Source organism: Phoxinus phoxinus, assembly GCF_949152265.1.
Source record: "Phoxinus phoxinus genome assembly, chromosome: 2".
Taxonomy (NCBI): Eukaryota; Metazoa; Chordata; class Actinopteri; order Cypriniformes; family Leuciscidae; genus Phoxinus; species Phoxinus phoxinus.
Genome location: NC_136877.1, coordinates 7,927,920 through 7,955,321, shown reverse-complemented (window position 1 = coordinate 7,955,321; position 27,402 = coordinate 7,927,920). Strand labels below are relative to the sequence as shown.

Below are 27,402 nucleotides of genomic sequence, written 5' to 3'. Positions count from 1 at the left end.
GTCTCCCTCATTTCTCTCGTTTTCCTCTTTCTTTGTGCATTCATTAGCCATCGAACAGAATGTTTCGTTTCATAATGAAAAGTGCATTATTAGGAACGAGACGTCGCTCCTCAAGGTCAGCCGAACTGCCAGGGTTCGATGTCAACATAAAGATGATCATGTTCAGGAGGTTCGAGGGGGCATAGCGAGAGGACAGACGCAACAGACTACAGTTTTCAACCTTATTAAATTGCACTTACTCTTGAAAACATTGCATCTGTATAAACATTGCATCTGTCTTTCTCCTCTATCTTTTTCTCTTCTTTAGTGCAGACTTAATTAATATTTTCTTCTTTTTTGGTAACCATGGCAATGAGGTCAGTGGATATGATGCTTAATTGAATCTTTCCAGAGCTTTTGTGTTCACCTCTTGTGTCTGAAATCTGCTGATTTTTTGTCTTTCTCTCAGCACTTGTGCTTCATTTTGTGTACGTTTATGCACTTAGCCTCAGAACGCAGATGCATGTCTAGAAGAGGACTGTCCGGTATATCAAATATTCACAATGTACTGTATTTGCTACAATATTGCTGGTGAACAACAGAAGTAAACAACATGGTGAACTTTGTGATTATTTTAAAGAGACTTGCATAAGCGTCATTACGTTAGCGGTCTCACGACTCTCGAGAAGGAATGCTTTACGATTGAATAACATCTCTGTTTTGAAGATCATATAAAAGGGTAGTTTTGTAGAAACACACATTTAAAATGAGCAGTCTTTTTCTTCCCTGAAAACAGACTCAAAATATTGATGACTCATCCTGCACTCACTCATTTTGTCCAATCAAATGCTCATCAGAGTGAGAATGCCCCGCCTCTAAAAAAAACACCTACTTCTGACTAGCATATGAGACAAATAATGTCTCATGGCTGTGGTGTAAACTAAAAAAGGATTTAAAAAAAAGAAACAAATCTGTTGAAAAAAAGGAATTAAGAAAAGGAACAAATCCGTTGATTATATCCTTCCCGTAACTTCAGTATTTCAATGGGAAATACATTAACACATCAAAATATGATAAGGCATAAAAATATATTTAAATAATTATAAGGTTTAAAATGTTTCAACATTTAATTTTACTGTACTTTTCTGTTTAGACTACAGTGTCTGTTCAGTTAACAGTTCCTCTAATTGAGGGAAAATATCCCCATAGCAAATTACGATTTGCAACAAAACAAACAAACAAAAAACAGTAAAATATCTAATATATTATATATGTATTGTATACCCCCCCCCCCCATTCTTTTTCACATTGTTCCTTCTTTACTTCTGATGACGGTTATTCATCAATGCAATTATATGTTTTATGTCTCTGCCAGTCCGTGTCCCTCTCGCTGCTTTTGTTTCTTGCTTTCACAGTGTCCTGCTGGGAGTGGAATTAAAGGATTCGACTCTTTAATGCAGTAATAGATGCTCACTGCCACTTCTGCTGCATCTCTTTCTTCCTCCCTTTCTCTCTTTGCCCGCTCACCCTGTTTTTCACCGCCGGGCCACATTTACATACTCAAATCATTCTCAGGAACGATTGTTAAATTGATTTCAAACGACTCTGATGATTCAAGTGGTGAAACAAAAAGCCGTGCAGCCAGCCAGGCATTGATACACAAAGTGATCCACTGACACTGAAGCCTCTCCCGGAGCAGGTGCTCTCATTAATACCCACAAAATTGGGGTCCTTCAAGATCCAGGCGTAAGTGGAACGTCTATTCGCCACACAGAAATGCTGATCCACACTTTGTTCATGTTGTCTTATGGGTTAATCTATGACAACACTGGTGCATGTCTTGGAGAAAAGATAAAAAACTGTTTTTCTTGTTATAAATATAGGCTACTTTATAATAATGATCCACAAAAGAGTAACTTTATGCATTCATTCATTCATTTTCATGAATGCATTGAATTCTTAAGCTTATGATTAGACATGGGCAAAAAAATCACATATATATATATATATATATATATATATATATATATATATATATATATATATATATATATTAAATATCCATAATTGTGCAAATATGTATTATATACATATAATATATATTAGTATTGTTAGCATTTAATTACACCATTAGCATTTATTGTCCACTTTTTGACCGCTGTGGTTTTGCATTCAACCTTTGCACCATGTCACGCTAGATACTTATTAGCCGTAGCTTAGCTACACCAGCTTGGAAATATCATGGTGGAATAAGGGAAAAGGGGAAAATAAATAAATAAACGAACACACTCCACATCAGATTTGACATATGCACTATAAAATAACCATTAGCAGTTAGCTACAATCTGAAGTGACAGTCTATCAATAATGTCCGTCTGAAAATGGGACAGGTTTGTTGCTGCCTCTAAATCATTGGAGAGTCCATAGAGCTGAGACACAGGCAGGTATAGAAAATGCATTAAGTCGAGATGTTGATGGGAGTGGTGTGAGCGTGGGGACACTTAAAGCTCCAGGGGATGTGACTTTAGCATGCCCTGTGCTGACACACACACACACACACACACACACACACACACACACACACACACACACACACACACACACACACACACACACTGGAGTAATAGCTCAGCATTTCAGCTCATCACCCTTTACCTTTAAACCCTGTAAATCTGAGGGTGATAAAGGTGATGATGTTGTTGGGAGTGTTTCAGGTTTTTTTTTTTTTTACGTTGTAGCTCTGTGAGATTTAATTTAATATTGAGATATTTCTACCATATGACTTCTATGACTGCCAAGCGTTGTTCCACTGAAAGTTAATCGAAAATGAATATGCATTTTGTATCAAGTCACTAAATTTCAATAGCCCCAAAATTTAATTTCCTCTCCATCTAAAAAAAAAAAAAAAAAAGGAAGATATGAAAGCCTGCCAGAAAAAGCCCTTAATTGCTCTCAATCTTTTATCTATATTGATGTCACTTATGATATTCTTTAATAAAACAGAATCATTATAGCTCTATTAAACGTCTCATAAAAAGGTCTACTTTTTTTTTTTTTTTTTTACCGTAGCATATATAAATCTCTTCTGCTGTGACCTCTGGTTAAGTCTGCGTTTATTTAGTAGACTAACTCAGACCTTTTACCCACCCAACAGCGCACTCTCGATACATACAAACACCCACTTAACTCTGTTGCCTCCTCCCCATGGCCACATTAGCATAAAATTAGCCTAGGCTGTGCATATGAATGGGCTCTATTCATGAATGAGAGTGAATGTGTGTCAGGTTGGACCAGAGCGCCACGTGCCTTTTCTCTCCTGCTGGTATTAAAGTGGCAGCGTCTGATTGTCTGCTTGCCAGCGGATCCCAGCCATCTGCCCGCGTGCCGCTCTACTTGGCATAACAGGCTGGCGTTATGGCAACAAGTGTCTTTTTCCGCATTGCCACACTCACCAGCCCTGCGAACTTGGCAGCCAGCCTGCCCGTTTGCCCGCCCCCGTATGCAGATAAAGAGCTTATTATGCCCAGGCAGTGGGTGGGGGAGCAGGAGGCGGGGCTGCTGATTTACATATCACCGCCGAGTTGACACCCTCCAGATGCAAAACAGCCAAGTAGCAATTAAGGCTGCTTAGTGCTTTTGTTTAGTGTGGTGGAGTGGGCAAGCCGGGCGGGCATAGCTCAGCCGCCTCCAGAGGGGACGTGTATGAGAATTTCAGCTCGGCGCGTGGCGCCTCCCCGCCCCTCCCTTTTCGTGGCTCGGCACGCGTTCGGCTTGAATATACGCACCCCCGACGCTAGGTGGTCTGCTGACTTAGGCCTGGCACTATGAGCTGCTTGCAGGCACTAGCCAATGATCACATGCATCACAAACCACTGATACTGACCCGATTACTGATGAATCGAGCACTTTACAACAGCCGGCGTATTCAGTCGAATTCAAATCTTTATGTTGTGCTGGCTGCTGGCAGTCATAGACTTTATATGGACACTTTGTGGCCTGGATGCAACATCACGCAAAACCAAGTTGGCATTGAAGAAATGCGCTATTCACAGTCAGCCACGATTCATTTTCAAGCAAAAGTGTCCAATAACGGGAAGTTATTGAGATAAAATAAGTTGTATCCATCTGGTCATGTGATCTTAAAGGGCTAGTTCACCCAAAAATGAAAATGCTGTTAATTACACACCCTTATGTCGTTGCAAACCCGTAAGACTTTCATCTTCGGAACACAAATTAATATCTTTGATGAAATCTGAGATTTTGACGTTTACAGCTACGTAACTACTACTTTTGAGCGGTTTAGTCAATTTTCTAAAGAGAATCGATCGCTTTATATGATGAACAGATTGAATTTAGGCTTCAGCGAGAACCAATGAGGTTTGTTCTCGTGCATCAAGCTGGTTCGGTTGAGCTTCTGTTTATGTTTGCTGATCAATGTAAATATTGAAATACAAGACTAAATCATTTAAAGCGATCGTGGCGTCAAAATTTTTTTTGACTGAACCATTCGATTAATATGGATTAGTTTTATGTTCTCTTTTTGAAACATTAAAGTGGTAGTTGCATAGCTGTTAATGGAGGGACAGAAAGATCTCAGATTTCATCAAAAATATCTTCATTTGTGCTCTGAAGATGAACGAAACTCTTACGGGTTTGGAACGACATTAGAATAAGTAATTTTGGGTGAACTAACCCATTAAAATAGCTTTCATTTTAGTTGGTTATAGTCATTTTGTTGTATATTTTGTTTTTTGTTCTCTGTTTTTTGTTTGTTATTTAGTACACCAAGTTATGCTAAATTAAATGTTTCCATACCAGCTAACTGAAAAAAAGTTTTAAAAAGTTAAATATATAATTTTAGTTAACATTTATTTAGTTTCAAGTAACAGAATTTTTTTTTTCTTATGGTTTAAGTTTTATTGAACTATAATAACGGGATTCATGCGATTAAAACTGTAACTGTGCTCCAGACCTGACCTGGAGAGATGCATGTTAGACCGAGTGAAAGTTTGCATGTGCACACAACATGCATTGATGAATTGTGGGTGGGTTTCTTCATCTGTTTAGAAGACCTTCCATAGCAGCGGTATAGAAAAACACTTACTGCTAATGCAAATAACAGGGCAGTATAAATCAGTGGCCAGGAGCGGGCAAGCGAATATTGTGTAATAGTTATTGCGAAATGAAGTGGCATTGGGATCAATACCTCACTATATCTCACTCGGCAGTGGTGGGCCTTTGGAGGCAGGGGTCCTCTCTACTGCCTCCACGGGGCACCATAAATCTGTTGGTGTGTCTGGATGTGTGTGTGAGACTGTGCCCTCTTATTAAAAAGAGCCAGTAATTAGCACTTTGCCCCAAAGCTGCTTGCAAAATCTAGCCTCACGTAAAGGCATTGCGCTAAAATATGTGTCATAGTGTGCATGTTCTTTCTTTCTTTTTTTTTTTACAGTCTCACAATATTCAATATTTCCATTCAGATGCGATAAAAAGGATTATTAGACTGGTTGTAAGTGGATGAATTTTCTGTATGTTTTCCCACAATTCGTTGTACAGTAACTGTCAACCTAGTCAATACATTCTTAAAGGTTTTAAAGCAAAAAGCGCTCTAAATATTATTTATGCTCATCTCCAGCTAGAAAATGAAAGAATGTACTCAACACATTATCTGTACACTTTGCACTTAGTTTTTCTGTGCTTTTGTATGTATTGTTTTAATATAAAGAGCACAATAATGGATGATCTCCAAGAGAGATATGAAGTGGTACGGTGTGAAATATCAGGGTGTTCGTCCCTGTGCGTCTTTGTGTCCAAATATACATTTAGGTGCAAGGGCCTCACGCTATTATGGTCCCTATGTATTGTACACCTTTGTTCTTTGGTACAATATGCCATCTATTGTCATGGATGTGGTTTGGTCTTTTCCATGGCTTGTCCATTACAAGGTTTATTCACAAGTTGATTTTATATGGTGTTAAGTACGGCCTTGGGGCCAGAAATGATTGGGACCAGTCAGAAAGTATTCGAGTAAGAATGTTGATCAGTCAGCTTGCAGATTAGAGACCTTGGTGTTTTCTTTGAGACGGCTGATTGAAGTGGATGAGGAAAATTGAATTTCAGATTTGATTGAAGGCTGTTTGATTATGATTATTTCTTTGTGTGTCCTTTTTAGGTCGGTGAGGAAACGAGGAAAGGGATTTTGCAGCTGCTCTTCATCGACTGTTGGTGAGTCTGAGCGCACAAAATCATTAAAAGAAGTTTGTCGTCATACTGCGCGTAATTTCCGAACGTGGCATCGGTAACCTACCTCGTGGGCAAATTTTGCGTCTTTTTTTCCCGGAGCGGCCGTAGTGCATTTAGCTGGGGGAGTGAATTATCACTGTGGCAGAGACGTTTGTGCAGGTTTAGATGTGACAGTATATCTAAAAGAGCTCACTACAATATTGATCTCTCACACTGAAGTCGTTTGCCATGTGCTATTCCTGGCCTCTGTCACTCACTGAGAATTATGGGTAAAAAATGGAATGCCACTGCATGACAAAATGTCATATCGTTTCAAGCAAGTAAAGGAAACAAGATACATTTATGCATTGATTATCTGTGCTTTGCATGAAATGGCAAATATTTTTGGTTTAGAGCACACACGTTTGTAATAAAATGTAATTAATACATGCATTTAGTATTTTAAATGTGCAATTAGCATGTGAGCTTCCTTAAAAATAATTACAAAACTTTTTGGGATGGTTTTGGGAAGGATTTATTTTGTGGAAAAGCTCTTCACTCTTTTGCTTGAAAAAAAAAACCTATTTTGCTTTTAAGACGTATGATACTAAAAGGAGTGCTGCTTTTTTAATACTTTATATTGAAGCCCCACTGTTTTAAATGCAAGCAAGTAATTACCATATAAATATCAGCCTCTCTTTTATGAGAATTTTAAAGACACTTTCAGTGTAAAAAACAGATGTTGAGGCAATCTCACATAATTGGATATCGACATTATGTGGTTTTGCTAATCAACACCAATGAAGAGGCATTCTATTATTATTATTTTTTTAATTTATTAATCCACTCAAGTGCAGTTTTATGGCTCTGAAGTGGTAGACTTGTAAACCAACAGGCCTGCGCTCTCAAAGGGGAGCCAGATGGAGAAGGAAAGTGTTTTGGCAACATGTTTTCCAGCAAACGACACACACACACACACACACACACACACACACACACACACACACACACACACACACACACACACACACACACACACACACACACACACACACACACACAGCTCTTCATTTGTAAACCGATGTTGGTCTGTGAGTCTTTGCTAGCCATATGGCTGCTCTTCAAGTTCTTCTTCTAAGCAATCTGTATCTCACCCCAGCCTAGCCTTGAACTTGGAGACACTGGATGGAGGTCAAAGGCCAAAGGTCATCCTGCATCTCTGAGGCTGATCTTGTCGTGTGGATTATGAAGCGGTGGGTTGTTTGCACTTCCACTCTGGAGTGGAGGAAGGGGCAGTTGCTCAGCACAGCTCAGAGCTACAGCCTCTGGCGATCGAGTTGGACTCATGTGTAAGCTGTGTGTTGTAGGGTTAGAGTTCCTGACCTCTGACCTGCATCAGTGAAGGACGCATGATACAGCATGAACAGTCCTAATGCCCTCCTCAATGAGTGGACAATAGACACTGCTATTGATCCACTGGTGCGGTCTGTCTCACTGTTTAAGAGAACTCGGTCAGCTTGCTGTCGACAACTAAATCTACTAGAGATGTGCATTCAATATTCAACAGATGAATCAAACGATTATGGGGTGGGGTGACGGAGATGTTTTTCTTTGTGCGGCTTCTGGTCATTGCATAGCATTTTTATCTCATTCTTCTCACATTTTTTTAATGTCGGTGTCAAAATAATAGCTTAATTTATAAATAAAAATTTAATTGAGAATGACTTTTAAATTCCAGTTCAATTCCTAAAGTTTCAGTTCATATGATTGTAATTTGTGATACAATTTTATTAAAGGCACACTATGTAATTTTTCGCCACTAGAGGTCGTTTATTCAAAACAAAGGCGTAGCTTTGATGACCCCTTGATACAGCCGGTGGAGAATACAATGGAACTTGGGCAGAAATCATATTCATGGATGACTGGTAATGTATTAACGATTTATTAACATTACGTGGTTTTTACACGTTTCCATGGTTTATACAAAGTATATCCGGAAATCGAGGGTAACGCAGGTATGATGTCATTGATAGGCGACGCACGGACACAGTACTTGTCCTTGTTAAAACTGCTTATTTCTCTGGATTTAAACATTCTTAGAAACATTTGGGATAATGTAAGTACACAAATCACAAATATATAACATTGTTCTAATGGTTTTTGGATATTTTGATCCAAAAATCGTACATAGTGTGCCTTTAAGATAGATAGATAGATAGATAGATAGATAGATAGATAGATAGATAGATAGATAGATAGATAGATAATTTATATATATTTGTAAGAATACTTCATTGACCAGAATGCATTTCTTTTACCAGAATGCATTACGTTACATATCTTTAAATAACACATCCGTAAATTCCTACTCATTCCGATTCATTTCCTATTCAACTTCCAGAGGTGTGTGTACTGAAAGAGACCGTTTTGAATTGCACGCAACCATGAGGTGTATGACCCCATGAAAGTTTTCCATAACCTCTGATGCATTGCTTTAAACTCACACATGAAGAAATGATTTTGGTCTTTGCTCTGTCTGTGAGACTAGCACTTCACTTGAGGGATCTTTACGCCAACTTACACCATTCTTTGCTTCGGTTACAATCACAATAAAACTATGTGTAAAACACTGCAATAATAATACAGTACAGCCAGTATAACGGACTCAGGAAGCCCCCGTTTCCCTTCAGATAGCACCATGTGATAAACAGCACCATGAGGGCCACTCATGCTTGTGGCAGGGCCAGGTGTTAGACCACCACCTTCTTCAACCCAAACCGTGTCCTAATACTCTCTCTCTCCTCCCTACTGGCTTTGCAATAGGAACATCTGGATGTGAAAGCAGCCTAGAAATACACAGGCACAGCAGGCCCTTCTCTCCTTTCCCTCCCTCCTTCCTTTCCCTCTCTCCCTCACTTGTCGAAAATCTGCTGGAGTGGTCAGAGGTAGAACAACATGTGGAGCGGCCGTATTCTCTTTCGTTTTCCTTTTTTTCTGTTTTGTTTTTTTCCCCTCCTTCTCGTTCCAGGGGAGATCCAGGCCAGTGATAATCCCTCTCTCTCCTCATTAAAGGGAGCTGAATAAACACAGGCCTCTTCCAGTTGTTCCTGCAAATTTCCTCACCAGCCGTCAGGAGACCTTAGAGCGGGCCGGCCCTTCAAAGGCCTGGAGGGCTGGAGGTGGCTCAGGGAGTGCTGGGTCAGGAACATTAGCCGCCACTGAGGGAGCCCGGCCCGGCCCGGCACTCACTTAGCCTGCGGTCAAAAAGAGAGAGAGAGAGAGAGCATAAAGACAAAGACAGAGCGCATGGAGATAAAGCTACAGACATTTTGTGCAAGTTTTGTTGCGTTTGGCCCCTTCTTTCTTTCTGTACTTGGAGCTGGTTTTAGGAAGAAATACTTCAGAGTTTTAATAACACACTCACTTAGTACAACACACCACACACTAATAAGGTTTTTGCGGTGGGCAGGGATTCTAAATGAGTAGTAATACTCCAGACACAGGCCAATCTTCCCCTTGGTTAAGTTAGAGCCTGTTGTCGGCCTTGTTTTAATTTACAAGCTGTGTAGTGACATTCATTTTCTCTTCTCTTCACTTCCTGCCCATCAGCTAAGAGGGGCAGCGGTTCACTTGCGTCGTTTGTGGAAAAGGCAATTAAACAGTCCGAATGACTGCGGCAACTTCGGCGGAGAGCGAAAAGGAGCCAACCCTCTTGTTTAATTGCTTACTCAATAACTCTGTAGGATGAATAAATTGATCAAATTGTGTCCCAAGAGGTATCGGGAAAAAAAGCACCATCCCAAAATGCCAAAATTGTATCTATTATCGCAGTCCATTGTTTTTGTCATGCTATGTTATACAACAAGCTGATTTATAATAAAATAATAAATGACATGGATGCTTCATAAATGTGACCCTGGACCACAAAACCAGTCACAAGCCGCACGGGTATATTTGTGGCAATAGCCAACAATACATTGTATGGGTCAAAATGATAGATTTTTCTTTTATGCCAAAAATCATGTAAATCAAGTAAAGATCATGTTCCATGAAGATATTTTCCTACCGTAAATATATAAAACATTTATTTTTGTGAGTGAATGCAGCACATTCGCGAACATAAATGAGTTTAAAGGAGATTTTCTCAAAGTTGATTTTTTTTTTTGCACCCTCAGATTCCAGATTTTTTAAATAGTTCTCGGCCAAATATGAATTAATTACAAAAAATGTAACCATGTGACTGGTTTTGTGGTCCAGGGTCACAAACGTGTTTTATCTGACATCTGCTTTTGTTAACACTAGGTTAGGTTTAGTGTAGGTGGTTAGATACTTTTGAATGTGATGGATCATTACCCTTTTAGTGCCACTCACCTGACATTTAATTTCCAAACCGCCATGATACATACAACAACCAGTCTATTCAAATGTTTCTGAGAAAACTGAATGCACTTTTAATGCCACTCACTGCACATTTCACTTTGAAAGTGCTGCAAGATGTGCAAGAAACATACATTAGATATGTATATATGGTGCTTATGTTAGCATATTGGATTTGAATCCTGCTTGCAACACTTACCCATACCATTCAGCCATTATTTCTCATCATCGCTCGGCTGTCACCAGTGTTGGGGAAAGTTACTTCCCCAACACTGGGGAAGTAGCGCAGTGTAATATTGTGTTACTCCCTCAAAAAAGTAACTAATTACATTACTTAGAATCTTTATATGAAAAGTATGTTACGTTACTTTTGCGTAACTTTTCATGTGGGCTGGGCTTGTTTGTTTGTTTTAAATAAAAAAAAAAGTTATATTTTTCACAAATGTAAAGGCCCTTTCTCTCCAAAAGTGAAATGAATAAGCCTTAGGCTGAAGGAAATGTAAATGAACACCTGTACAGAAGAGGGCGCAGCTCAAACAAACCTTTCAGTTGCTGCCATTCTGGATCGCAGAAGAATAGGATGCAGGAGAAGAAAGTTCAACTTTCTTCAGCAAAAAAAATAAAAATAAAAAAGGAACACAAATGTGATGTTTATGTAAAGGCCTTTTAGTATTTTGGCCTGTTAGTATGCTTGAATTGGTTCATCGAAGGTCAGCAGTAAAGATGAATTTGTGTAATTCAACATTTTATTATTGCAAGTTTGTGTAATATTCCGAGTTTGCATTTCACTGTTGTTATTCATTTTGAGGAATACTGAATATGTTTTTGTGCAAGTGAGATGAGAAAATGCTCACATTGATTCTAGAACTACAATACCCATCAAGTTCACACAGCGCACACAATGCCTCCCGATTTCTCTCAACATGGGGACAGGAGAGCTGTCAGCCAACACAACTTGTGTTGCTTATTTGAAAAAGTAACTCTATTTTAAGTAAGATATTTTCTTGTACATTTAAAAGTAATGTGTTACTTTACTAGTTACTTGAATAAGTAATCTGATTATGTAACTTGTGTTACTTGTTATGCTTTACCCCAACACTGCCTGTCAGTCACTATAAATAAGTGGTAAAAAATGTTAGTGTTTAGTAATATAACCTTAGAAACTATATTTCATTATACACCACTCATTGTCTATAGGCTGTGTAAATCAAATGAGGACTAGTTTGGATGTTTGTGTGTGTGTGTGTGTGTGTGTGTGTGTGTGTGTGTGTGTGTGTGTGTGTGTGTGTGTGTGTGTGTGTGTGTGTGTGTGTGTGTGTGTGTGTGTGTGTGTGTGTGTGTGTGTGTGTGTGTGTGTGTGTGTGTGTGTGTACATGAGAAAGCCTTGTGGCCATCAGACTCCCATCAGGCCATTATTATTGGTTGAGCAGAGAGTCAGTGGCAGAGGCACCTGCCTAGAATACTAATGAGCACAGCAGGCAACACCCACATACACACATTTAGCATGGACATGTAGTGTTTGATCACTCACACTAACTTGATCTTCTGTATCAGAAAGGAAACAAGATGGATACAAGATGGCTGCCACATGGACGTGCTCTCTGGACATAGACGTGTACACTTCACTTCATCAGAAGCATAGACACATCATAGCTTACACATGCTGAACTAACGTCACACACCACAGTGTACACACACCACCGGCTGCTGTGCAAAGGCAAATATGGCCTTCTACGTCCCCTTTTGGTCTGTTTTACGCACACACACACACACACACACGTGAGGAGACATAGAGTAATGGTCATTACAGGGTGCAAGGCAAACACGCAGTTCGGCTGCTTTTGGGGGGAAAAAAAGCTTGTGTTTCTGGACTTATTTTTACTCTGCATGTGTTGGAGAAGAAGCTTGAAATTTGTGAAGTATCTAGTTTTCTTTTAACTAAGCCTGGCTTCGCGTATTATAAATATTGTGGGAAAAAATCGCTTGTCATGTTGCACATTTGTAAGTTACTTTGGATAAAAGTGTCTGCTAAATATATAAATGTAAATTTAGTTTGTTGATCGACAAGCTACAGAGCCAAAATAGTCAAACTACCATATAATGTAGCTACCTTTTTTAAATAGTAAATTTATAGGATTTACAAGCAAAAGTAGTTGATTAGAGTGAAGTGAAGTCATGTAGAGGGCAGTGTCTTTTTTATAATTAGTTCTTTTCTAGCCCAGATGAACATGGAAATGAACACACAAATGTACAGTTAATGCATCCATACACATAATAAAACAAATAGCTTTTTAATCTTATTGTATATAGCTTATTATATATATTTCCCATGGCTGACAGCTTTATTAAATCATAAAAGTATTTTAAAATCGCCCATATTCCAAGTCTCGGTCACACTCATTCAAGCATTTACTGCTTCAAGAAACATTCTGTTAGTTTGACATCAGTGATGTCTCATGTCTTTCTCTCACATCTTGTGTCTGATTGACGCGGCAAGTTTTTAACATCATTTTTAAAATGATTTGAGAGTATGAGGGTACTATTTACAGTAAATTACTACTTGGAGTGAGATTATAAAATGAGATTATATACATACAGTATAAAATATTGAGGCTATGGCTACTTCAGTATGTTGCATCATTCAAAATCATTAATATACCAAAAATTGCCACATTTTTGATGGCGCATGAATAAAAGTTACCCTGTCCTGCACAACACTGCTTCCCCCAGTGGTAAGATAAAGAGTCACTTTCAGAATGGCCAAGAGTGTTTAATAGAAAGAGTTTTCTTATAAAAAAAAAACCTGTACATCCCTGTAAGAAGGGCTAATTAATGGATGCAGACGTATTGATTAGTACAGTGACAAGGCTGAGACGTAATGAGGGGCTGACAGAAGCTGAAAATGTCAAAGCCAAAAGGTTTCCGGGAATGAAGAGAGACTGAAGAAAGAAAGAGAGAGTGGAGGTGGAGGGGTTGGTTGGGTTGAGTTCAAGGCCATGGAGAGGTACGCTGACCCCGAGGAATGGGGGGTGCTGGAGAAGAATCGTGAATGGCGTGATGGGCTCAACGTGTCCGACATTCAGCCGACTCTATAGGACCCAAGGGAGAGCAGGGTCAGGAGTGCCCCCTCCATCCCCCCTCACATTACTGCACCATTTCAAGCCGCCCAGCACCTATTTCCTTCAATAAAAACTAATAACCTTCTCTGTCAGGAATCACAGCAACCCTTAAGTGTTGGACTGAAGGGGCCCACGCAGGATGGGCTGTAATTGCAGAACAGGAGTCCAGCCCCAACCCCCAAACCGGAGCGTGCGCGCACTCAAAGATCCCTGTTTTACAGGATACTTGTGTATGTGCACTTTTTTCACTCCGCGTCTCGCTCCTCGCGGCGCTGATTGCATGCACTGCTCGGACTCTACTCAGCAATCAGCCAAAGGCCGTGAAGCAGCATCTCAAGGACGTTTTTAATTGGAAGGATGCTGCAAAACGGGAAACGGCACATTCAGGAAAGCAGGCCAGCTGCTGTAATGCATTATCGTATAAATAAATATGCACTTTCGCTCTACATCTTTGTGAAAACAGGATGTGCTGAAGTCCTGAATATTCATAGAATTTGTCCGTCCATTTATTTAAAAGACAACTAATCAGAATTCTTCGTTTAATCGCTAGATAAACACTGGAAATAGCACCTATACAGAACACTGCACTGATACCGGTTTCATAGTTGCTATTCTAGATATGTACATCCAATTTATGAGTAACATTTTCTGTTCTCTTTTTGCAGTAGGCATTTGTTTACTAAAACTGGCACCATGTCCTGTAATAAAAGCCATTATGGTGAATTTGGCAGGACTAGTATTGAGTCAGTGAGATAAAAGTTCACCCTTCACTGCCATTATATTTAGATTTTAAATACCTCTATTAGAGCAACCTAGAGAAGCCAATTTCTCAGATTTTTTTGTTTTGTTAGGTATATATCTGCAAACTTTTGTGTTATTGAAATAGAACACATTCACGCTGCCATGATTATACTATCAAATGCACCATTCCCACTAACCCCCCTCCTCTTTTCCGCTCAGTATCTCCATCTCTTCCTCCTCCTATAGTCTCATTTTTAATGGTAGATGAATGAGACAAATGGCCCCTCTCTGCTGCCAACACTCGGGGCCCGGATCAATCGGAGGCCCAGCAGTAATTAACTCTTTGCTAAACTTACACCATTGATTTCCATTTAATGCTGAGCACCACGCTCTAAATGAAGACCGATACCTGGGCGCAGGGGTGGAGGACACTGTAGGGTGGCGAGTTGTGAGGACTTGGGGATCTGACAAATTGGGCCCCCTTTAATTGGGAGTGTAGCAGGCTTAGCAAGGCCTGGTTGGATAGAAAGGCCCAGCTGGGGCCTAATTGGGGTGGGTTGTGCGCACCGGAGGGGACCCTGTCATTGTCTTTAGTTTGTTCCTCTATTACTCCACGGGGACCAGATAGACCAGCGAATACAGTAATTCCTTATAGTCGTGGTGGAGTGGTCATGTGACCAGGCAGCAGAGTGTAATCAACAGTCCATGTCTGTCTGCTTTCTCCTGGTCTTTCTCTCGCCTCCCTTATCTGTCCCGATCTGTATATCCATCTTTGCGTAGCAGAGCCGGGCAAGTTATTAAATACTTGAGGGCGTTAATGAATAGGATGCTTTCTCAGGCCTTGCTAAGCTTTTGTATTACGGCAGTCTGTCAAAGGCTTCCTTTGTTTGCACTTTCTAATTGAATCTGTACAAACACGATCCCCTTCCGAACGGGGGTCTGCGAGGCAGCGGTTTGCCGCACCGAGGCAGTGCAGATGGAGCTGTTCTCAAAGCTGGAGAACGTCAAATCTCATTTCGACAGAGGGCCGCTGACGGAGAACAGAAGGCGTGTGAAACGCTTACACAGTGGCGGATACATTCTGTCTTTTCCCGTCTCCTCTTCCTATTTCATTTATTCCTGACTTTGATACATTCTTCAGAAGCATTAATGGTTTAGTCTCAGATCAGTTTACCATCCCGCCGCCATCTATCAGGGAAATAGATGGAATTTTGTATTTGAGGCTATTGTTAGCGTGATCCGCTCTGTTCTCTGTAGTGTAATGGTTTGCCCGTGGCTTGATGGCTCTTGTCTGAAACAGTTCTCCATTGTTCTATGGCCTGGTGGGGTGCTCAATGTCTCACTTAAACTGCTGTCACTTGCCAGCCAATGAACTTGACTTTAAACTTAGGGAAATCCAATTGGAGGCTAATACACCATAATGGGCTGATCAATACTAATTATGGGGCCCCACGTCGAACAAAAGATATCACTCTGGGCTCACATACACTTATGTGTGCACGCGGCAGTTGACTGAAAGGGTATGCTCGTGTGTGTGCACGTTTTCATGCATGTGCATACCTGTTTTACGTGAACTATGTCCCAGTAGGCATGCTCCAGTGCAATGCTTGATACATGCACAATGTCCGATTTAGACCACTCTAGCAGATGCACATCTTGGCCCTGTTTACTTCTGGTATTAAAGGGATAGTTCACTTTAAAACGAAAATTCTGTCATCATTTACTCACCCTCAAGTTGTTTCAAACCTGTATGGATTTCTTTCTTCTGTTGAACACAAAGGAAGATATTTTGAAGAATGTCGGTAACCAAACAGTTAACTTGTCCCATTGACTTACATAGTATTTTTTTTCCCTACTATGGAAGTTAATGGGACCAGTAAACTGTTTGGTTACTGACATTCTTCAAAATACCTTCTTTTGGAGAAGAGAAGGAGAAGAAACAAATTCATACAGGTTTGAAACAACTTGAGGATGAGTAGATGATGACAGAATTTTCATTTTAAAGTGAACTATCCCTTTAAGATGTGTTTTGTTCGATCGGATTACAAGTGGACGTTGCTAAATGCAGGTGTAAACGGGGTCTAAAACGTTTTAAGCTTGTCCACTTTCGACCACACCCGATGTAGTTGAAAACGCATTCGACCGGATTGCTTTCGTAGTGTAAGCGGTCATGTGGTCAAATGTGTTAAATAGCCACAAAAGACCGTCTACTCTCATCCTACTGACCTAATGTGTAAACATTATGGGAAGTGCACTAGCCAGTTTAGTTTGAAGATGAAAAACGTACAAGCACAATGTTCTCTCACCATTCTAACACACACTCACAGCGTTCGGCTGGTCTTGCGGCTGTCAGAGCAGAAACGAAAGCTGGTACGGACATGTAAATTGCACAAGCTTTGTTGGTCCAAAAAAAAGTATACATTTATACTTTGACCAAAACGCATCATAATACCAGGTGTAAACAGGGCCTTTGATATCTCACCCCTGAGCTGACTATTTCAGATCTGAAATTGGCCATGAGTCTCGTACCATTTTAATTGTTCGGCCAGCACTGGTTAATGCTGGATTCAGACTGTGAATGAAGTGAGGCATGCTTTACAGTCTGGCATTTAAGAAAGATTTCAAACGACCCCAAAGAATCATCACTGGGAGTTTTGAATGGAAACGCAGGTCAAAAACTTTGTGTGTACAGTGACCCTAAAAAGTATTTGGAAGCTTATTCCGTTCTGTAAAACGTTCCATTGCATTATATCAATGATTTGCAGACTTTTCAAGCCAAGTACCACACTTCATCTGGAGTACCAAAGTACCCCCTACCAAGTCTCCTTAAGCGCAACCTTAATGATATTAACCGGCATGCATCATATTGAGATGTTTAGAAGTTTCGCAATTCAATTCAAAATTATTCTGCAAACCACTTCATATATTGCAATCCAATTTAAGCACACTAATTTGCAAAAAAATAATTTCCTGTGAAAAGTTTGGTGTCATTATTACCACTATGATGCTCAAACCTCAGTGATTCATTTAATGTTTCTGAGCCAAAAGCAGAAAATGTAAAAAAAAAAAAAGTGTATAGGAAAATTACCTATTTACATCAAATACTAATGTCTGACGATGTAAACAGTCTTATGGATGCATGAAGATTTATCAAACTTGCAATTTTCCTATGAATTATGAATTGAATGTTCATTTTTATAGTCTGCTTTTCCAGAGTCACGTTCTCTCTTTTTTTAAATAAAACATTTTGTAAAATCAGCATTCGTACATTTTAAGTGAAGTGTCCAAATACTGTATTTCTACATATAAGTTGTCTTGATGAATTTAACTTTTGTTCCAGTGTCAGATTGTGTGAGGGTAGGCCTGTGACATGATGCATGATAAATGAACATTTTCCGCTTGCTCTCTCACCCTGTAGCACACAAATACATGTTTGTGTGTGTGTTTTCTGTGCGTACACATCCTGTAATTGCATTAAGAGAATGACGCACTTTCTTACTCTGTTTAAACTCATTGTAATTGTCAGTGAATGGTGCACTAGTGTGGTAATGTGAGAGGACAGAGGGACATCAATGAGACATCGTTCATAAAACCCGGCTCAATGAGACAGACCCTGTCTGGAATGTCACGTGCGCTGACACAAACTGCCTTGAGTGTGTTTGAAGCCCGAGTGGCATCCACTCATTGTGACATGACTTTTATGAGGAGGAGATAGACACGACCGGACAGAAGGGGAGAGAAGGTGAATGAGTGGAACCGGTATAGAAGAGGGAGAGGAAGATAAGACGGGATGCAGAGGGACAGAGACAGACAGATAAACAAAGAGTTGGAAAAAGAGGAAGTCAGACCGATACCCTGATGAATTAAACCAATGTTCTGTTCAAAATGACTTTCGGGGTCCCACGTGTAAAAATTCCAAATCAACCGAATTTCTCATAAAATACGATAAATATGTAATACTTTTAGTATGTTCCTCTGTAGACAGATATCATTGCAGCTTTAATTAAGTAGACATGCACTTCGGGAATTATGACAAGCATTCTAGTTCTAGTTAGTCGAGTCACTTCAGAAAAGTTGGACTAAACCACTCAATTCATATGGATTAGTTTTACGATCTCTTTATGAACTTTTTGAAGCATCAAAGTGTCAGTTGCGTAGCTGTCAATGGAGGGACAGAAAGTTCTCAGCCTAATATAAAATGCCTAATATATGACAATATGCCACGTCTGGTATGGATAGACCTTCATTTGTATTTAACGTCATTCTTTCATTGGCTGTTTCTTTAAGTCTGATTTAATGATTTTGATGGTGACTTTGAGACCAGCGACCCTCACGTCATTTTGATCACCCATATATTGCGGCTTATAATGATAATGGTCCTGCAGTCCATAAAAACCGCTTTATATTTCATAAATATTAATTCATACTACAGGTGTGTCTGAAGTATACAGGCCATAATGACCTAAGCAGCTAAATAAAACGCTATATTAGTTTACGATCCCTTTCTCTAGATTAAGAGGAGAGTGCACAGGCATGTCTCATGTGTATGAATTTATATGTGCTCGCTGTAAATCCACTGACGTCATGCATTAGCTTAATGGCATTGTTTCGACACATTGTATCAGGATGTGCGGACACAATGGCGCGTGCGGCGTTCCTCCGTTCCCTCCCCACGAATCCCCTCTTCTCCTGTTCGTTTTTCTTTGCCGTTTTCCCTTCTTCGCTCATATTTCTATGCCCCTGCGCTATCTTGGACAGTCTCTCTCGCTCCCTCTCTCATCATTTTAATAGTGGACCTCAGAGCGGTTGCCATGTCGACCAGCCAGCATATTACTATGGCAACGGGTCTGTGCGGCGAGCCTGCTGATTAGGGAGAGATGTCTAGTGTAGCCTGGCCAACAGAGAGGTGCAAAGAGAGAGAGAGAAAGGGGAAAAAGGGAAAGGTGTTGGGGGGGGGGGGGGTATGTGTGTATATGTGTGTGTCTTCTTGAAGTGTGTAAGGCTTTCTATAATTAGAACTGGGCAGACATTTTTACCAGCCCAGACCAGATCCGTATAAAGCCACAGCCACAAACGCGCGTCTCGCTGTTTTATTTCCCACAGCAGGACACGTTTAGTTAGTGCTGTTGACCTGGGGCTCTCAAGTTAATTGTCTTTTTGCCTCTCTATTTCTTGCCTAATACTTCCTTCATGCATCTCAATGTGTGTCCTGTTTGTTTCTGTCTATGACTATGCACTTAATTTCTCTTCAACTATCAGCTTGTTAAGAGCTCTTCCAAATACACCCGTCACTTTTACTATTACTTATACTTTAGCTTTTTGAAGCTCGTAACACAAACGATTCATTTTGTATTCAAGTCCTCCTAGGAAGTTCCTGCTTACATTTCTCCATTTTCTTAGTCAGGGTCAAAATGGACTTTTCTTTTTCTTTCTCATTTCTGGACAAAGACAAAAAACTTTTTAGGTGTTAATACAAAACAATATAATATAATATAATAATGGTAGCACTTTATTAACCCATGTAGTTACCTTACATTACTCAGTACTTGTGTGGGTAAGTACACTGTAAGTATACATTGGAAGTACACTGAAACATAAAGTGCATCTATAAATATAATAATATATATTATTTAAAAAATGACAATGGTCCCACTTTATTTTAGGTGTCTTTAAATACTTTGTACTCAAAAACACCTTTGCTGCTGTCGAGGTACATTTAATATTAAGTGGATCTGTGACAATTTACCCTCTTTAAGTGTTTTAGTGTAATACTAAATTATTATTACTGGTATATAAAATATTGTATTGCCTTTGAGAAGTGAAAAAGAGGGAAGCTTTTTAGTGTTAATACAGAAAAAAATTAGGGACAACATTTTTTTTTTGCTGGCACAGAGAATGATGGGAAATGTGGTTCGGTCAAGTTTCCCAAAATTCTGCTAAATAAGTATTTTTATTTATTATTTTTTTCATAATTTTCCTGCTATTTTTAGTTCACAAAACTAAACAACTACACTACCGATCAAAAGTTTGGAAGAAGACTCTTAAGCTCACTGAGACTGCATTTATTAGATTAGAAAAACAGTACTGAAATTTGATATTCTTTGGTATTAATATATTTTAAAATGTAATGTATTCCTGCATTGCAAAACTGATTTTTCAGCCGCCATTAGAATCACATCACCCTTCTTAAACAAACAAATAAACGTAAAAACCGCTGTGCATGGGCAAACATTTTCTTCAGAAAAATTAGCAAATTTAGTTTAACATTTGGAGATAGTTTTACAAAAAGCATTACACCTTCAACATCAGTGGCTAAAATCTAATTAGAGGCTATACATTTTCACTCTAATTTCTGAAATATTTACAAAGAAACTTAAGTATTGAATTAGCCTTAAAAAATTTAAGTTGAAAGACTGAAATGGTATTGGTTACACTTTATTTAAATTTTACACTTACATTTTATTCACTCAAATAAGTACAGAGTAGTATTAATAAACTATGTGCTTCTTATAGAGTTGCGGGGTTACACTTTATTTTAAGGTGTCAGTATTACAGTGTGATTATACATTTAAGTATTGAGTTATAATAATTAACTACATGTACTTAATAGGGTTAGGTCTGGTTTAGAATTAGTTCATTAATAATAATTTTCTGTTATTGTTATAGTAAGTACATGTAGTAGCGTGTAACTACGTCACCAAAGTGTTACCTTATCTTGTAAACCGAAGAACTTCTAAAAATCGTTTTTAATGTGTATTTTTGCATCGCTAGTCTTGCAAAAAGCAATACACTGTCACCATTAGTAGCTAAAATCATATTTGAGGCCATAAATGAGCTCTGGTTGGTCATGTCTTTGCGGGAAGGGGAGGAGGGGGTCATAAAAGAGCTTCACCCGCAGCTATGGCATTAATGAACAGCACACGGGGGGCTGTACAAAGTTGTCTCACCCCTCACGCACTTACTAGGGCCCCTCAGACCTCCCTGATCTATCTGAAAAACTAATTACAAGATCTAATTAGGGAGAGAGAGAGAGACTGACCCATGCAGCTCGTTTAGGACCGTAATTACGCCTTATTTATTATTCATCTCACAGCTAAATAAGACTCTGACATTTCAATAGCAATAAAAGATGGAACATTTAAAACAAAAAGTGTCTGTACTAATTGACCATTTACAGATGAGAAGCAGGATATTGTTATTTACACTCGTACGCAGTGTGTTTGTATCCGTGGAGGCTGACGCCACCCCGGAACGGAAAATTAACGCGGAGAATAAGGTTGCGCGGAGCTCGCAAACGAGACTGACCCTCATGACAAGCCGACCATTATTTTTTAGTGGCGCTGCATTTATTAGGGAGTCTGATTTTAATGGCCCTCTTTTTCTCTGTTGTGTCAGGTCTTTACAGAGAGCGGCTCTTCCGCCTGGCCTCCGCCGTCCACCTCTTGAACCGCTTCGCGACACATTAGGTCGCCACTTTGTTATGAGCCTGTGTGTGGCCCGCTGCCAGAACGGAATCAAAAAAATGACTAATAATAGTGTTCGGAAAATGGCCGCCATGGAGAATGCTGTGGGATATTTATTAGATTTTTATGGCCATTTTTTTTTTAATAGTAAACCTCCCTCAGTCCCAGCCACCTTTGTACATTACAACGTTTTATCTCCCATTTCTCTAAAAGTCCTACTCGGCTTTTACCGTTCCGCTCATTTCTGCAGTCCATACGCACCCTGAACGCCGAAACAGCTCATTAGGGCAGTGTGCGACTACGGGTCTCATTGGCTGAGCTGGAGGTGGAGGAATAGCACATAATTATGAAGTGGAGATGGCATTACGCTCATCAGGAATTATGGATGAGTCTCTGGGCGCCGGCCCCAGTGTCGAGTCACCACGGGCCCCGGCACATGGAGGACGGTGGTGATAGCAGACGTTTGGGTTACAGGTAGAAAGGTCACCTAGAGGAACGGCATCACTCAGCATTCACACCCATAGCTCACATCAACAGCCTTAACCTACACACACACTTACCGCAGACATCACTAGTCACAGCTGACACTTGTGTCCTCCAACCGTGTGTGCTGATGCGGAGGAAACCACCAACATCTCCGTTCACGACATCTTCGTGCGATAAGAATCAGGGGGCTCATTGATAACAGGCATGTACATTGGATTGATCCTAAATATCATGGATTTTATCCTACATCAAAAGTGAGGAACAAATGCACAACATTTTAACTGCTTTTTAACAATTGCATCACTAAAATGAGCTAATATTAACCCTTAAATGCATGAATGTTTCACCAATCAATCATTATTACACATTCGGGTCTTTACCGACCCCGGATCTAAATCTAACCCGGATGGATCTCTAATTGCCACCATGTTATAAAACTCTCCTGATGTTGTAATAACAATTACAAAATAATAAAATAAAGCATATTTCGTTACCTTATGGAACTTGAAAGTGGTCAATTAGATCAGATGCTTTCATCGCTGTCATCGTCAGAGTTCACTTCTCCAGTACAACCAGCATCCAGCTCATATTCGCCACCTCAAATATGTTCTCAAAACTATCATTTTCAATGTCAAATCAATATTGTTACCATCAAGTGACGTTAATACCATTGTTAATCAATACCATCAAGTGACGGTGACGCTAATATTTAATTGCGTACAATAAATTGCTCTCTGCAGTAAATTTCTAAACCATTTCAAGTTTTTCTGATTGTTTTCTTTTGTTTAATGCCTGCCATAATTATGAGTGAAACATCACATCATTGTTGTATATCAGACATTGCTACCTTCAGGAATAATGGTGAATTGCAGTTATTGAGTCATCAGAAATTCAATTATTGTTGCGCAGAAAAAAAAATACTTATTACATACCTCTGATCACTAGCGAACGTATACACTTTTTTGTCTAGTCATATTGTTAATAATGAAAAGATTGAGGAATACTTAAAAGGTTCATGTCTAACTGTACAAAAATTGTGCGCGTAGTTTTTCTGGAGATATCTGCGGGACGTTCTGTCTTGAACACATAGCACTGCATTTAAGAACATTTTGTGAATGCGGACATTTATAAATCGTTCGTGGAACATTTTTGAAACTGTTCACATTTAGGATAATTATGCTCACATTTTTGTGTGTGAGTGTATACATCTAAATATCAATAAGAAAACTTAAAAAAATAGATACACTAGAATATTTTGCCAATTACACTAAAGGTTTTCTTTTCAAAAATGTAATATTTTTTATGTATGGCTGTACTCTGTATATCCTCATATTTTCTGAAATAAACCCATTACAGACTTCCTGAGCGACTCATTATAGATTGAAGAATTAACCTTCCGTTTTTTTTTTTTAAGCATCTAACTATTGATGGCTTGCATTTAGTTATGTAATGTTTATGTGTAATGAGGACTTTTGGACAAGTTAGCTTGTTATGTAGTTCGGCTTGACTCTCACATTACCGTTAGATGGATGTGCTCCTGTGAGACTACTAAACCAGGCTGATCAGAAGGGAAGAAAGAAAAGGGAAAGGAAAGAGAGGAAGAAATTGCAATCAGTGACTTGCTCGTGATCCAGTGCATTTAGAGTGTTCGCCTCCTCCCGCCCACTCGAGACCTAAACCCAGAACTCTCTGTGTGCCAGTGCAGTAAACAGGTCCAATTAGAGCAGTTTCCCCAACACACACACACACACACACACACACACAGACACACACACACACACACACACACACACACACACACACACACACACACACACACACACACAAAATATAATGCGTTGCCAGTAGCTGTTGCCAGCATCTTAATGCACACTAATCTTTCTGACGTTTACCTGCTAATATGGCTTGATTCAATAAGTCAAGTGGCGACAGACAGTTTTCCAGGGAACTAGAAACCAACTGTCAATATTTAAAGTATAGGGTAGGCATTTTTTTTTTTTTTTATAAACACTTTTTGTGATTCTGGTTGAAACTCTCTTCAAATCCTGATAGCAATCAGTGGTCTAAATATTTTTAAAAATGACATACATATATAAGTCTCAGAAACAAAACATGTTCATCCAATCATTGCTTTTTGTCCGAATGCAATGATACGATATCCTATCCACCTGTCAGCATGTGTATTTGCATACCTCCGTGCACCTGCTCGCAGAGACGTCACGCGTCATCAGCACGTTATGGAAGTCTATGCGGATTGGTAGACAGACAGTCACCGAGCGGCAACAACAAACAGCAGCCGCCTTTTACAGTTCCTCCTGAACCACAACAACGATCTTATGCTGCGTTCACGCCATGCCGTAACCGTAATTAAGCAATGGCGACGTTCTACGTTCTCAGCATGACTTTCTACCCTGAGCTGTTTATGCGTTTCTATGTCAACACTATCAACGCTAAAATTAATCTGCAGCATTCTGGAGGTACGAGTAAGAGCTCTGTAAGTTGTTTACATTCATTATTATTGTAATATTATGTTTTCTGAGACATGAGGTTATTTAGCGCAGTCTCGTATGACACTTTGCAGGCTCTGCTATGGCTGTTCATGTGCTTTGAAGGAAGCCTGGCTTTGTGTCTTTCTGTTGCATCAGAACTAATATTAGAGATACATTAACATATTTACAGTGATGTTGAACCTTATGGGTCAGTGATGAATAAGCATGTCCAATGTAAGGAAATTAAAAGAAAATGAAAACACACACACACACACACACACACACACCTACAGTTTTCTACTTGATTTTAACAACATGTTTTAAAGCATGACCAACAGGGGACTTGAAAAATGTCCCCACTTGGCTCGGCGGTCCCCTGTTGGGGAGTGTGTAACGACACCAAGATCCCCACTTAGATAGGTAGACGAGTACACACACACACACACACACACACACACACACACACACACACACACACACACACACACACACACACACACACACACACACACACACACACACACACACACACACACACAGCTATACATACTGTACATTATTTTTCTGCATTACTCTGATTTGGCACATATTTTCCAAATAAGTACATTTTTTGGAAATTCTTTATTCTTATTATTTTCAAAAATGTAATTATGATATCAGAACAGGTATATCACCCTGACAATTTTGACTATGCCCCACCAAAAAATATGAATTTTGAATTGCATTTTTAATGCAAAAAGTCATTTTTATGACAACTAGGGGCATGTCATTGATCCTCATACACATTTATTCATACATTCATATAGAAGCAAGCACACTTCAACAGAGAAAGTGTTTTGGTTGTTGACCTTGTAAATGCAAAAAGCAGAGTTGAAGCCCAATGACCCATATAGACTAGAGGAAAACCCCCCCTTTCCAGTCTGCCTCGGCTCCCTCTCGCTTTCTATTCCACTTATCAGCTGAAATAAGTGCCATCATCAGAGACTGGGATTGATGGCAATCCCAGCATGCACCCTGCTACATTATTTAAACCTGGAGTGGACATCAAGATTTCGGCTTTTGTCTTCTAGTCTTCAGCTCTCAGAGGTCTCAGATCTACGGTTCCTGTTGTGTCATTTAACCAGGCTCCAGCGTGGAGCAGCACAAAGAAGTCCGACAATTTGACAGGGTTCGAGCTGCACCGCTGTATCTCAATAGCCCAGTCCAAAAAGAAACTGCATTTTGGCTTAATGGCCACAAGAATCTACATGCAAGTCATCCAAAACCAGATGCACAGACCGAGAGAAAGTGAGTTAGAGAAAGCGAGAGTGAGCTCTTCACCTCAGGGCTGTGGGGGAGAGTTTGAACAATGTCTCCCCAGGGGGGTGATATTTTATAGTTTGTGTCCATCAGTGGCGTGGCCCGGGGCGCTGGGGTTGACAGTAAGTGCTCTCAACACCGCTGACACTGATTCATCTGAGCTACGACATACATGAGACGAGGGGATGGAGGGGGGGTGAAAGAGGACAGGCAAAAAAAAGAAAGAAGGGAAGGGTGTTGGGGCGACATCTTAGAGCCTTGTGTGCACGACACGGACCTTACCTTTTCATCCGCTCGCCCAAGACCTTTGTGTTTGTGCATTTGTTGGTCGGGCCGCCCAGTTTGAGAGCAGACCCTCCAATCTAACATGGCATTTCAATTTCTCCTCCACTCCACCTGCTCTGTTCCCCTGCTTCTACATTTATATAGAAGAGGAAGACTGCGAACCCCGTGCCCGCAGGATACGCATACTAAGCAATCAATGTGTCACCTCTTCTTGGCAATCCTTTTTTCCCCCACATACAGAAGACCTGCTCATTTTTTCTTGTCAGCAGAAGGTAATTTGCTGTATTGTGATTCGGCCCAATAGCTGGGTGATGGAGGTGCATGATGGGTCCGCACCCCCCTCCCTCCCGTCCCGTATACACACGTTCTAGATGGCTCGAGCGGAGGCACCCCACCCAGAGCCGCATCTCCATCTGAGGCTGTTAAATGTGATAAGCGTGGAGTGTGGCGCAGGGGCCTCTGATTAATAAAAGATGGGGCTGCTCTGAGATCCCAGGGGGATGTCCTTTCTGAACCGACCCGCCCCGCGCGCGCACAGACGCTCCACACAATGCCTCCTACACCCTCACAATAGACAGGAAATGGGGAACGAGAAGCAATCATGGAAATATAACATTTAAAACGTCTGCATCCTGTGCCCCCTCTCATCTAGCACATGTGCATTAGAATGGACAGTACTTAGCCTTTTGAATACCCCAAAATATGACTAATATATTCACATATTTTGGGAGATACATATGTGAGACGAGAAGTCTGATATCCTGCTGTTTCAGGGGACAAAAAGTAAATTTAGTTTTTATATATTCAGACTTTGAATGTGTGCACTGATGCAGTACTGTTTTTTATTGTAGATCTACATTGAAGAGAGGGATTGTGTGTATGTGTGTGTGTGTGTGTGTGTGCGTGCGTGTGTGTGTGTAGCATTCCGGGCGCTTCCATGCA

General features: G+C 40.1%; 1 protein-coding gene across 1 annotated transcript in view; it reads left to right on the top strand.

The window, feature by feature from the left end:
- zfhx3b (zinc finger homeobox 3b) overlaps positions 1-27,402 on the top strand; it is a 431,922-nt gene that overhangs the window by 212,775 nt on the left and 191,745 nt on the right. The window contains exon 3 of the mRNA XM_079589354.1: positions 6,152-6,204. The gene's annotated coding sequence lies outside the window, so the exon portion shown is untranslated. The remainder of the gene's footprint in view (positions 1-6,151; positions 6,205-27,402) is intronic.